This window comes from Conger conger, chromosome 15 (genome assembly GCF_963514075.1).
Source record: "Conger conger chromosome 15, fConCon1.1, whole genome shotgun sequence".
Taxonomy (NCBI): domain Eukaryota; kingdom Metazoa; phylum Chordata; class Actinopteri; order Anguilliformes; family Congridae; genus Conger; species Conger conger.
The window spans coordinates 2,471,329-2,484,299 of NC_083774.1; the positions used below are offsets into that span (position 1 = coordinate 2,471,329).

The 12,971-nt window shown below is 43.5% G+C and overlaps 1 long non-coding RNA gene across 1 annotated transcript in view; it reads left to right on the forward strand.

Moving 5' to 3' along the window:
- LOC133111646 (uncharacterized) overlaps positions 1–12,971 on the forward strand; it is a 35,820-nt gene that overhangs the window by 18,383 nt on the left and 4,466 nt on the right. Inside the window, exon 2 of the long non-coding RNA XR_009705006.1 lies at positions 8,593–8,698. This is a non-coding gene — a long non-coding RNA (uncharacterized LOC133111646). The remainder of the gene's footprint in view (positions 1–8,592; positions 8,699–12,971) is intronic.

A 12,971-nucleotide genomic window follows, 5' to 3' on the forward strand; every position in this document is an offset into this window, starting at 1 on the left:
GAAGAATTACAGCGGGAAAATCGAGTGAATTCAGTTATATTATGTCCTGTTTTATTTTATTTCAGCTTATTTGTTTTGTCATTACATGGCCCAAATTGAGCTGGCGTCCCCTCCTCTCACTTTAAAAACCGAGGGGGAGAAAAATGTTCCCCTGAAGGAGGGCTCTGAGAATGACAAACTGCTTCCTCTCGGAGAGGCAGAACTGTGCCAGGTTTCTTTCAGCAGCGGACTGGAGAGAGCAGAGCTGGGGTAGAGAGGAGAGAGAGAGAGAGAGAGAGAGAGAGGAGGGATGTAGAGGAGAGAGAGGGAGAGAGAGAGAGAGAGAAGGAGTGTAGAGGAGAGAGAGGGAGAGAGAGGGGCCGGGGTAGATGCTGTTAAATACAGTTTGTGTGGTCAGTGACGGTGTAGTTGTAGTGAAGTGCTAAAGTGAAGGCCTTGTAGCAGGTTACTGTGACTGCGCAACCCTCATATTAAAACTGAAAATGATGTTGTTGCCCGTCGGCTGGAGGCGATTTCGCCTTTAGCTGACTGGTACAGCATTACTTCAAATCCCACCTTGGGAAAATCAGTAACTCGTTTTATATGTATGGAGAATAATTTATTTTAAAGCTGATGCTCTTATCCAAAGCGACATGCAGCTGTGTAGACTAAGACGGGGACGACCCCCCTGGAGCAACGCAGGGTTAAGGGCCTTGCTCAAGGGCCCGACAGCTGTGTGGATCTTATCGTGGCTACACCGGGGCTTGAACCTTCAACCTTTCCGGGTCCCAGTCATGCACCCTCGGCACTAGGCTCCAGGCCGCCCCCTACAGGCTGGTGTGCGTTGTGTCACCCACTGCGTGTTTGCCTCACAGACCTCATTACGTTCTGGCTCGTCACAGGAAACGGGCCAGGAGAGAACGGAGCCGTGCCTCAGTAAATAACACGGTCCCTGATGGCGACGTCTTAAAATATCAGCTTTGCGCGGCGTCTCTAAAATTATGTTCTTTGGACAGCGATCACTGATACCGCTGCACCCAGAGATTCTTCTCCTGGCAGAAACTGTGCATCTCTCTCTCTCTCTCTCTCTCTCTCTCTCTCTCTCTCTCTCTCTCTCTCTCTCTCTCTCTCTCTCTCTCTCTCTCTCTCGCTCTCTCGCTCTCTCGCTCTCTCTCGCTCTCTCTCTCTCTCCCCCTCTCTCTCTCTCTCTCCCTCTCTCTCTCTGCTGTGAAGCTGTGTTTCAGGGCCCGTGGAAAAAGCCGGTGTAGCGGCAGCTCCGTCGACCGGCCTGTGCTCTGATAAAGAGCCTCCCACGACAGGAAGCCGTCTGCACCACCTCATCGTACAGCTGATATTAACCCAGATGGAGCTTCCTCCGGCAGACACGCCGCACACAATGAGCTTTATCAGATGAAAGCCGGTGTGGAGGAACGACAGTGTGTGCTATTTTTTTTAACGTAACACGCCTTCGATCCCGCGGCCGGGCGCACTCAAAGACCGAGCGTGAGTGAGATGTGACTCACGCCGAAGTCCCATCTGTGGGACACATTGTTGTTTATTATTTTACCATAAACGCCCCCCCGAGTTCCTCAGTCAGGGGCCGGAATGGGCTCCCTGAGGATTTTTGCTTCATTCAAAAATGCTCTCAGTGGCTATTAGCCAACGGCAGCCAACGGCCGAGGGACTTTCAGCGTAAGGAGAAATCACTTGGTCTGTCATCGCACTGATCAGCGCTGCTAGTGCTGTTGTGGAGTGCAGTATCTGGTCAGTTTTATCGCGTAACCATTTGCGGCGCTCGGACGGGTAACCTTAACTGCCTCGCTTCCGTTCAGCACTCAGAAGCACAGTCCTGCTGGACCCGTCCGGCTGTTTCAGGTCCAAGAATCCCAAGTCTGGCTTGTTAGCAGAATTTACAACAAAAAATAAAATGTCATGCGCCTTGAACGAAGCATAAGTACGTTACATGTGCACATCGGGGCTGCGATGGCTGAACGTGTTTTTCTGTTGAATCAGGAGAGCAGTTATTTGTGACTCCCTGCTCCAGGCCAGCGGGTTGACACGTGATCAGACGCCTGCTGTTTCAGGCCTGCAGTGGTGAGGGCATTGTGGTGAGAGCAGGGTGCAGGAACCTGCAATCGCAGATTATCAGGATAACATGCCAGACAATGAATACATTTCTCTAGACTTATCAAAAGTGGCACGGTAAGTGCCGCGTACACACTTAGCCATTGCCTCTTAAAATCTTTGAAGGAGAAATCGGGGAACTACTGTACGTTCTTTATTTCCACTGACTTTTTAAATGGCTAAAGCCTGGAACTTAGAGAAATGGAGGTTTCTATCTCTGTGTTCTGAATGGTTTTGAGATATTGAGCTTCAAGTATTCCAAAGTGAATGGGCTCCTAGCAGATACGATTTTAAACAGTATTTTTGGATAAAACTTCACATGCATTTATTGCCATATAAACAACATATATAGATTTTTGTCAAAAATGTGAGTTGGAACCTTTTTTGGCTTACACATAGTGTGTACAGTTGCAGCAAAGCCCGCCTTAAGAATGAATCCTATAGTATGTAGAGTATCCTAGTTTCTGAATTGACTCACTGTATTTCATAATTGCAAATATCCTTTGAACATCAGAGGGCCCTCAAAAAATGTTACTCTCCAAGATCAAGGTTTTTCTGTCCCTAGAAGTACGGCGAAGAGAATGTGTCGCTGAAAAGAAATACTGATTTTTAAATTACCACCAACAGTTTTTAGGTTTCGGATTTATTTATTTATTTTAGGTAAAATTCCTCCTTCGCCCCATTTTTACAATTACCATGCCAAAATGGGCAGGATTAGGATTTTGGTTATCTGGAATTCCTTTTTCAGTTTTTCCTTCAGAAAGCCCCTCTGACCCAGCCGACATCATCAGGCACAACATTATTATGTATATAAGTGGAGCTGCTTTTCCATTAAACTAACCTCCTCGCTCAGGCGTGACCAGTTCATAAAAGATTTTTACATTTAAAATGCCACACAATGAGCTCACTCTGAAAGCTTTGTAAAACTTCTCGGGTTTTCTTAAAGGAGTATTTTACAACCTTTAATTGTAGGAATGTTCTAGAGTCTGTGTTGCGGATAGGATGGCGCAGTGTGTGTTTATAAATATGAGTGTGTACATGTGAAGGTAAGATTAAGACCGTATCGTTTCTGGATTTCCTTTCAGTATTCCGGCAGTGAGCAGTAGCACCCTCTCCTTAAAACTGTTTAGATATATGATACGGAAATGTATGTGGTTGTACATGTATACATGCCTATGGAAATGTCTTTAAAACTGTACACCTGTTAGTTTATTTTCCTAACTTCTTTTAAAAATAATAGGCTTATTTACTTTCACTACTGTAGGTGGGATTGGGGAGTTGTTACTTTTCCTCCAATAATAACATGCCATGCACGCAGTCTTCAAACAGACAAGTGTAATCTTCTCCACACTCTGCTCTTCCTGTTTTATTTAGGGTTATGTGCGCACTTCTATGAGTTGCCAAAGGGTTATTACAAGTGTGTACTGTGGCACTTATTGAGGGAGTCTTCCATTTGTTTCTCTTGTGCAGCTGAGGATAGTTTCATCTGCATTTCACTGCACTTCTGCTTGGTTTTGTTTTCAATATGTTTACCGATAATGACAAGAGAGATTTCCTTCAAAACTTTTTGTAGGAGACTCATCCCAATGTGTTAGATATTATGCTATGTGGTTCTGGGTCCAAGTCCAGAATATGTTCTTGCTTGTTTATTTTTTTCATCAGCTGTGGAAAAGGTTTGTTGAACTTTCTAATTAATTACAGTTGTAAAGGGGCGTGTCAAATGTCTTTATGGGTGTGTGGAGGGGAAAAAAATGTTTCCTTAACCTGCTAATTCTTGTCATTGGAACGAACAAACATACGTTCTCAACCCCAGCCCCATATGAATGTGCTATGGTTTTGACCATTATTAAACGCATCTGCTGGTCGTTTATACTCACCTCTCCTGGCTGTAGATGAAGGGATTCATGCCGTTTGTCTTCTCCTTGTATTTGCCACACAAGTCGTAGTAATACGTTTTTGTTCTGTCGGAACAAAGTCTCATTTTAAAAAAGTGGGTGCATTTCCACTATGGCTAACTGGTAGAGGGGACTTTATGTCTGTCTGTCTTCATGTATACAGGCATGATGTATACAGGTGTGATGTAGCGGCCTGTAGTGTAGTGGTTAAGGTATGTGACTGGAAACCTCAAGGTTAGTGGTTCGATCCCCCGTGTAGCCACAATAAGATCCGCACAGCCGTTGGGCCCTTGAGCAAGGCCCTTAACCCTGCATTGCTTAGTCTAATCAACTGTACGTTGCTGTGGATAAGAGCGTCTGCCAAATGGCATTAATGTAATGTAATGTATGCAGGCATGATGTATACAGGCATAATGTGCACTATGACGCAGTGTGTATGCGTTCATTTAACTATGACGTCATTTTGAATTGTCCTCCTGAACTTAACGTGTTGTCCGAATGTCCCTGCTGTTAGGCCTGCGGCTTTGGGCTCTGACTTGGATCTGCTGCGGCACAGTTTCCACTCCTTCTGCTGCGGCTCAGTTGGGGGAAGTGCTATTACAGTGACTCCATGTTGGCTCCAAATGTGCAAAAGCTCTGCAGGTGGAACTCTGCAGTTTAGATGCAAGAAAGCCAACATAACTTTTGTGAAGCCAAATGCGTTTGTGTATATTCAATGAAAGTAAAAAAATAAATTAAAAGTAAGTGTGGGCCCTACAGATCGAGTTGACAGTCTGCCAACAATTCCATTACAGTTCAGTCTTACCAGTCTTCCATGAAGAACCAGTTTTTAATTTTATAGAAGCCAAAAGTTAAGCACCATCATTAAATGATTAAACTCAAAGGAAGCTATGAATCAAAATGTTTTCTCTGCATTACATTATAGTGGATAGTGTCAGTTGTTTTATTAAGTATCGTTAGCAGAAAGGTTGAACAGAGAGCTGTGGTTAAGGGGGTTCTGTTCTGAGAGTGTTTACATTGTTGTTTATATTCGTGTCTGCATTTGCGCATGTTGTGTACTGTGCATCGGATGTCTCTGCCGTCCTTCGAGCTAGCATGCTACGCTAGCTCCCGCGCTACCCTCCTTTAATTAGTCACCCAGAACTATGAGCTGTTGAGAGTTGGTTTACCGGGCCAAACCTGGAGGAATAATGTAGTCGGCATTATTGCGTGTCCGTATCCTCTCGGCGGTGCGCGTTTCTTGCCCTTTTTGGTTCTCTGTGATTTACAGCGATCTCCTCGTCGAGCACGCTTCCGGCAGGCGCAGGGTTAATGAGGACACACGCCGCATTGGCCCCGGTCCCAGTCTGCCGCGGGCAGCGCTGTGCTCGCATGAAGAAAAAAAGAGAAAAAAAAAGACCAACAGTACAGATTGGAAACATCTGTGTGGAGGGAGGGAAGTGTGTGCCAGCAGGGGCAGCGACTATCACACGCACACCTACGCTGTACATTCAGGTGTCTGCCTGTCCACATACTCCCTCTGTTTGCGTGACTGAAAGGTTAAAAAAAAAAAAAAACCTGCTTCTCGTGAAGTGTGATAAAAATGAGTGATCGCCGAATGCCTTCGATGGCCGCTGACCTGCTTGCATGCTCCAACCAGATGGGCTCGTGAAGCGCAGCTCACAGGTAGCACGTTTTCCCCGCCACAGTAAAATACTGGTTACGTAACGTCCTCCTGATGGTAAAATAGAATACCTTTTGCTCAAGACATCCACCTATCATTAGACAATACCTTTTACAGTTCCCCGCGGTGTTCAGACACGACTGGAAACAGAGTGGAAGGAGAGAAACAGAGGAATGAAACAAAGCAAGGGGAGTTGGAAATAAAGATGTTGGGCAGATAAGTTGGACCTTGAACATGGAAAAAATGTGATTCAGTTTGTACATATATGCTAAAATTATGGTTTGAAAAAAGCTTATGCTTTCAAAAGAAACAAAAATCCAATTACAAGTGTTATATGAGGTAGAAGTAGCCATTGTATTTTGCTCATTCTCTCACTCATTCACAGACATGCTGTAGAGTGATCCGTAATAACATTGCCCTGTTTAACCGCTGGAGAAAGCCAGGAAAATATACTCAGTGAGCACTTTATTAGGTATTTATTAGACTTTTTTTAAACATTGGTCTTCTGCTGCTGTAGCCTATCCACTTAGAGTTTTGAAGCGTTGTGTGTTCAGAGATGCTCTTCTGCATACCACTGTTGTATTGTGCGGTTATTTATGTTCCTGTCACCTTCCTGTCAGCTCTGACCAGTCTGGCCCTTCTCCTCTGACCTCTCATTCAGGCGTTTCTGTCCACAGGACTGCTGCTCACTGGACGCGTTTTGTTTTTCGCACCATTCTCTTGCTTCTCCCTGCAGTCAGGAAGGTGAAATTGCGATTTAATAATAATAATTTAATAATTTGTTATGTAGCTGACAGCCGACAGTTGATTAGACTAAGCAAGGGACAATCTCCCGTGGAGCAATGTGGGCATAAGGGCCCTGCTCGAGGACCAAACAGCTGTGTAGATATTATCATGGCTACACCGGGGCTTTTTGAGATGACTGGATTTTAGATTGTGCTGGAGTTTTGTGTACATTTGTACCAAAAGAATATACTAAATATACAGGACAGTATATGTGAATTAAAACATTTAGTATATTACACATGGGCAATTAACTTTGTCATTGGACCGTTGTAAGAAAACAGAAGCTTGCAGCTGTGCGTGTTACCCAGATACTGCAGCATAAATAATATGTAAGTAACTGTTTGGAATGAAGCCACAAGTATATAGTTGTGAGACTTAAATTGAATGGTTAGTCCTAGTAAAATATTTATTGCCCTTCATCTGGTAGAAAGATTGTTTTTTTTTTTTTTTCTAGTTTCTCTTTCAGGGAAAGATTACGTGTTGCATCATGTGTTACTGGGGCTTTGTGTTTGTTTAAGAATTCATTTTTCCAGACTTGTGGTTTGCCGCAATATATGCCTTTTGATATCCCAATACCATTGGCATTAAATTATTATTATTATTTTTTTTAATGGCAACACTTCATAATGCAGATGTTGGACAAAGGCAGTATGAGGTAAAAAGAAATATATAATTTACGGGACAAGTGAGTGTTAATTCCTTAAGTGTTTTTTTTAATTTAATTTTACAGAAATTACATGTGGATAAGTGGTTAACATACAGCACCATATATTCAGAACTCTACTTAGAACTCTACTCCTAGAAATGATTATACCCATTATAATTGGTAAATGGCAGGCATTTATATAGCGCCTTTATCCAAAGCGCTGTACAATTGATGCTTCTCCATTCACCCATTCATACACACACTCACAACTCTCCGACTGCCAGACAACTGCTCTTACTGCCTGAGCCATGTCGCCTCCACATTATGACGATGCATGCATGTAATTACCAGCTCTGTTAGAAGGACAAAACATCTAAAATGACTCAGTGAATGGTATGGGACCCTGAACACAGCGTAATTTCTTCCAGGTATAAGATGTGCAGTTCAGACTGTATTTTTCAATGTTTTTTTTTTTTGTTTTTTTTTTCTGGTTCCACTGTGGTGGAGCTTGCCAATTTTAGGACTGCGCAGTATCTTACAACCGTTTGTCTTCTCCTGAAGACATGTATTTATTCTGCTTTTTAATTTCTCCCCTTCCTATCATGTCATAAATATTGAGTGTATTTCTCAACCTGTTCATTTGTAGCACTGCATTTATTCTCCTGTTAGTTTGTGCAGTCAAAATCTCTTGGCCTCCAAGTTTCTGTATCAACTCCCCTCCCATCGCTCTTAATTCTCACGTGATCCCTCTTGTCTCTCCTGGACTCTTTACAGTTTATCTTTTTACTTATTCCATATCTGCTACCAGTTTCTTATTTTCGTGATCTCTGCTTGACTACCTTCTGACTTCACAGAGGCCATCATCACCTCTGGTTTAAGAAAGTCCTTCATGTAAATGGTAAATGTTCGTTTCCTCAGCATATTTTTAGCTAGCCTGTAGCCTAGTGGTTAAGGTGTCAACTGTGAGTTAAGTGTCAGCTAAATAACACATTGTTATTATTATTTTCTAGAACTACTAAATCTCTATTGTCCCATTCAGTGACGCTCTTGACTGCAGCATTCCAACAGTAGTATGCTGGCTCCTCTTGCAAATTTAGCCAAAAAAGGTTTGCCACTCAACCAAAAACATATTTCTCAACACTCTTGAACACTTAACCCTGTTATAAACTTTCTAAAAGATGAACACGATCTGAACATTGCACAGCTTTTATATGGGTCCATGGTTGGTCCTCTCCTGGCCTCCCTGTTATGCTGTTTCTTAGGTCTGTATAATAGTTGAACTCCCTTCATTATGACAAGCAAAGCTCATCACACATTGCACCAGTGTCATTTCAACCAGATAACTAACTCCGCTTTAATAAAACTGAACTTCTCTTATTCCCAGCTAAGTCCCTCAGTGACACAACAGTAACCACCAACAGCAAAACAGCAACAACTAAATTCACTGGAGGCCGATGGCAGGCGAGACAATGGATGTCTTTCTCTGCCTTAATCCCCAGGTCAGGATGGTGGAGGGGGCTTCAAAGCCGCACTGATTACAAAGGAGAGGGTGCCGCAGGGCGGGTGACGTGGATCCAGCCTCCTGCACCTACTCATCTTCCACAGGTGTGTGTCCCTCACCTGTCTCTCACAGAGCCTTCTCATTCTGGTCGCCTCGCCTCCTCTGCGCCTCGCACGGGAAAGGTGCAAATTAGCCGTAAATTACAGCTGGCAGATAGTTTTATTGTCCCCCCCCCCCCCACTCCTGCGATCCGGTGATCCAGCGAGAGTGCATATTTCTCAGCTGTGGATGGTCACGTAAAGAGTAATTAGTCCTGGCGTGTGGATTTATTTCAGGAAGAGATCAGTGGGGAGGGCCAGAACACGGTGGCTGATGGGGTCACTGTGCTCACTGGCTGCTCCCCCACAACACATGGTAATGGCTTCTGCGGAAGACACATATTAATGAGCACATCCACACAAATATGTGGCACATAAATAACTATGTTCAGCACATTTCTACCTCTGCTTGGCTATGCATCACTTTCTCGCTCGTACATGAATCAGGTTAGAACAAGTGAACTAGCATGCGCACGCACACACACACACACACACACACATGCACACATGCACACACGCGCACACACACAGCTTATGAAACGCAGAGTAATATACCAACATAATCACGCCTCTGTTTAATCCTTTACTTTTGTTCCTCTAAATATTTGGTCGTACTTTAAATGGATAAAGGTTTTTCTTTTAGAGAGAAGCGCTTCTTTTATGTGAACCCTTTTTTTATTATTCATTTCTTCTATATATAAAGAACACCAGATCAAAAAGAAACTGAAGTGATTTGGCTGGGTCATTGATGTGTGTTTGCAGCTCGGTCGTACGCGAAAAGCAGGCCTGCAGCTGGAGGTGAAAGGGTTGTTTAGAAAGCGGTCTATTCCAGTTGAGTGCTCGGTGATGAAACATTATTGGAAGACGTATATGAAACATGAATATCTCAACGATATCTGACCACGTTCAACATATGGCATTTCCCTCCATTGCCTCCACGTTTCAGTTGTCAACTCATTATTTCAAGGCTTTGCATTAGATTTGAAGCTTAACATTTGTTTTTGTTTTTTTTATAGTTATTTATGGTCAATTTATATGCTATATTTTCCCCCACTTGCAGAAGGCCTTTTAAAATGTTTTGACACAGAAGAGCTGTTGCAGACACATCCTGTGTGATCAGAAGCACTTGTATTTTCTGTGTATTTTATGTGAGGCTTTTTTGCCAGATAGTGCTCATCAACCTTCATGCATTTCCTATAACTGCACAGAGGTGATAGGTTTGCGGTAATGGTTGAGATTGACCGGTGTGTCAGCAATAGAATATTTAGTGATGGCGTGTTGGATAAAAACAAACTGCTATGGTTGAATGTGAGAATACATTATCCAGTGGTTTAAGTAAAAAAAAAAAAAAAAAAAAAAAGAAAATACTAAATAAATAATTCACAGGTTTTGCGCAAAGACCTATGGGCAGCATGTAGCCTAGTGGCTGAGGTGCATGACTGGGACCCAGAAGGTTGGTGGTTCAAGCCCCAGTGTAGCAGACTGGCCCTTGGGCAAGGCCCTTAACCCCGCATTGCTCCAGGGGAGGATTATCCCCTGCTCTGGCTAATCAACTGTATGTCGCTTTGGATAAAAGCTTCAGCTAAATAGCTGTGACCTTATTCTGTGATGTTAAGTCTTCATTTGAGCAAGTCATGTTTCTGAGCATGTCACCTAAGGGTGAAATGAATAGCTTATTCCCAGCAGAGCTGTCTCCCTCAGCTTCTGGGAGGAATACGGGGGATCAGAGTGAAGTCAGAGTGAAGTCAGCGAGTCAGGCATTAATCAGACAGGATCAGGTTCATCGAGTGGAAAACTGAAAGCGCAGCTCGTCTATGTCCTGTCCATCCAGGTGGCAATATTGTGAATGATGTCCACCACGAGAGGGAAGAGGAACTGAGCTGTTGAAATATTTGCAGTGTTTGAGGACTGGGCTGACAGCCCATTGGTTAAAAATGTCCAACCAATCAACAGTCCACCTGACAGATGTGGGAACTGTTCTCTTGTGTTCAGCCTGTAGCCTAGCGGCTGAGGTACATGACTGGGACCCGTACGGTTGTTGGTTCAAGCCCAGGTGTAGCCACAATAAGATCTGCACAGTTGTTGGCCCTTGAGCAAGGCCCTTAACCCTGCATTGCTCCTGGGAGAGTGTCCCCTGCTTCTAAATCTAATCAAGTTGCTTTGGATAAAAGCGTCGGCTAAATAACAAATCATATGTAACTATAGTTCAAAGTAATGCCCTTATTTCAGAGTACGTGCCGATTTCCTCTAAACAAAGCGCCCCGGGGTGCATTTAAGTTCTCAGTAGACACGGGATAGAGCATTCTCTGTTAAAATGTTGGAGGGAACCCGGTAACTTTATCTGTGTGTTCTGGTAAGCGCAGTGGTTGGAGCGCAGGGTAGCAAGGGTGGCGGTTTTCTGTCTAAATTCTACAAACTGCGCCCAAAGTTTTGCGCGGGGAACCCCAACCGCCATCAGCGCTACCGGTGCCGCCTGGGGGAGAAATGAAATCACATCCTCCCTTCTCCGCACTCCTCCGCCACATCACTCGCTCTGCTCTTCCTCTTCCTCGGCGCGCCGGCGCTGCGCTCGGTGTGGGCCGAACCGCACTGATTCAGAACCGTAGTCGGGCCGCTCCACTCATTCACACGCGGGTTTCCTGTTCAGGAATCTACACCGCTATTCTGCCCGTTTTCTCAACTCTTCTTCTCTTTTTTTTTTTTTTCTTCTTCTTTTGGTGAAGTGTTGCATCATGCTTCTCAGCATGTTTTTTTTTTTTTTCTTTCTTTTTTTCAGCTCATGAAGAATCATCTTTGCTTCAAGTAGCTTGTTTAAATGTTTCGCTCTCGTGTTAAGAGACAAAAGGACTTTATTATTGCTTTTTATGTTAGGAGGCATTATTTGGCCTGAGCAACTTACAATACACATACTGTTTTGCTGTATTACTGTATATTCTTAGTGCAACAGTACTGAGACACATTGCACTTCCTGTGTGGAGTTGTTCGATGCTACGTTACTTTCCTTGGAAACTCCAGTTCTGTTTTGAGTGAATTTCTTTGAAGCCTCAGTGAGCTTAGTCACCACCAAGCTTACAATAAACACTGTCTTGAGTTCAGAAGTTGAATTGGTTCAAAGCCAAAGCCATTCGCTCGTTATTGAAGACACAAGCTACAGAGTCACTGTGAATATCCAATGTTACTTTGCACCTTCTTGAAAAGTATCGACAGGAAATGGTGGTGTTTTCATAACTTCATTTAACAGCTTGTAATACTATATACTGCTTGAGTTCTGAATATTTCTGTTGTTATGCCAATCAAGGCCCCTTGTCAGTTGATAGGAAAATGCAGCTACCCTTACCTGAATCCTTGAAGCTAAACAACAAAATTTAAGCACGTTGACACAAAGATCTAAACCATCTGCAGTCTAAAAAAGGCCTGCGTTCACACACACTTCATTAACCTGCAGAGTTCTGCACACACAAGACTTACAACAAGCAATTAGTGCAGTTGTACGGACTAAAGAGCCGGGTGCTTGATCTTGCTGTGCTGTGCTGTGCGTCTGTGGCGCGGGAGCCCTTGTTTTTCACCGGGAGTCGGAGGGTTTTAATAACAGAACTGACCCACACAGCACCGCGATGCACTCCACTCTCCGCCGGCTAAAATGTCCGCTCCCCTCTCTCCTAATTGAAGGTGCAGGTTGATGATGCCTGTCGCAGCCAGGGCCTAATCAGTGTCTGCCAGGGCAGAACGAGAGGGAAAACCCACCTGTTGGCCCCCGTTTTAATTTTGCGAAGTGCTGAGTGTTTTACATAAAGCACGGCTTTGATATACTCAGAAGACGGTAAATCCTGTTACTGATTACTCCCCAACTCCCCTATGGACCAATTTTCATTTAATCCCTTGATAAGAAGGATAACATGCTGTGTAATAAATTATTAAGGTGTCACTGGGTTCAAGATTAAAATCCACTCTCAGTTGTGTCACAACAGAGACAAGGGAGAGGAGGGGGGGAAAAAACAGACGAGACAGTTTAATTAAAGCAACTGATTCATAATATTTTCTGAAGGACTAATTATGTTTTCCCTGAAGATGCATCTCCCCAAGAGACTTACAAATAGCATTTGTTCTTGTAAATATTATTTTAAAAGTAAAGAAAATAAAACCCAGTCATACATTATGGGCATATCTTCAAAACATCTTTGGTCTGTATTGCTTGTTGGGAGGCTACTCCCATTAGAAATCCAAGGCAGACCTTTGTTTTTTATTTATTTTATTTAATTGTTTTAAAATTTGCCCACAG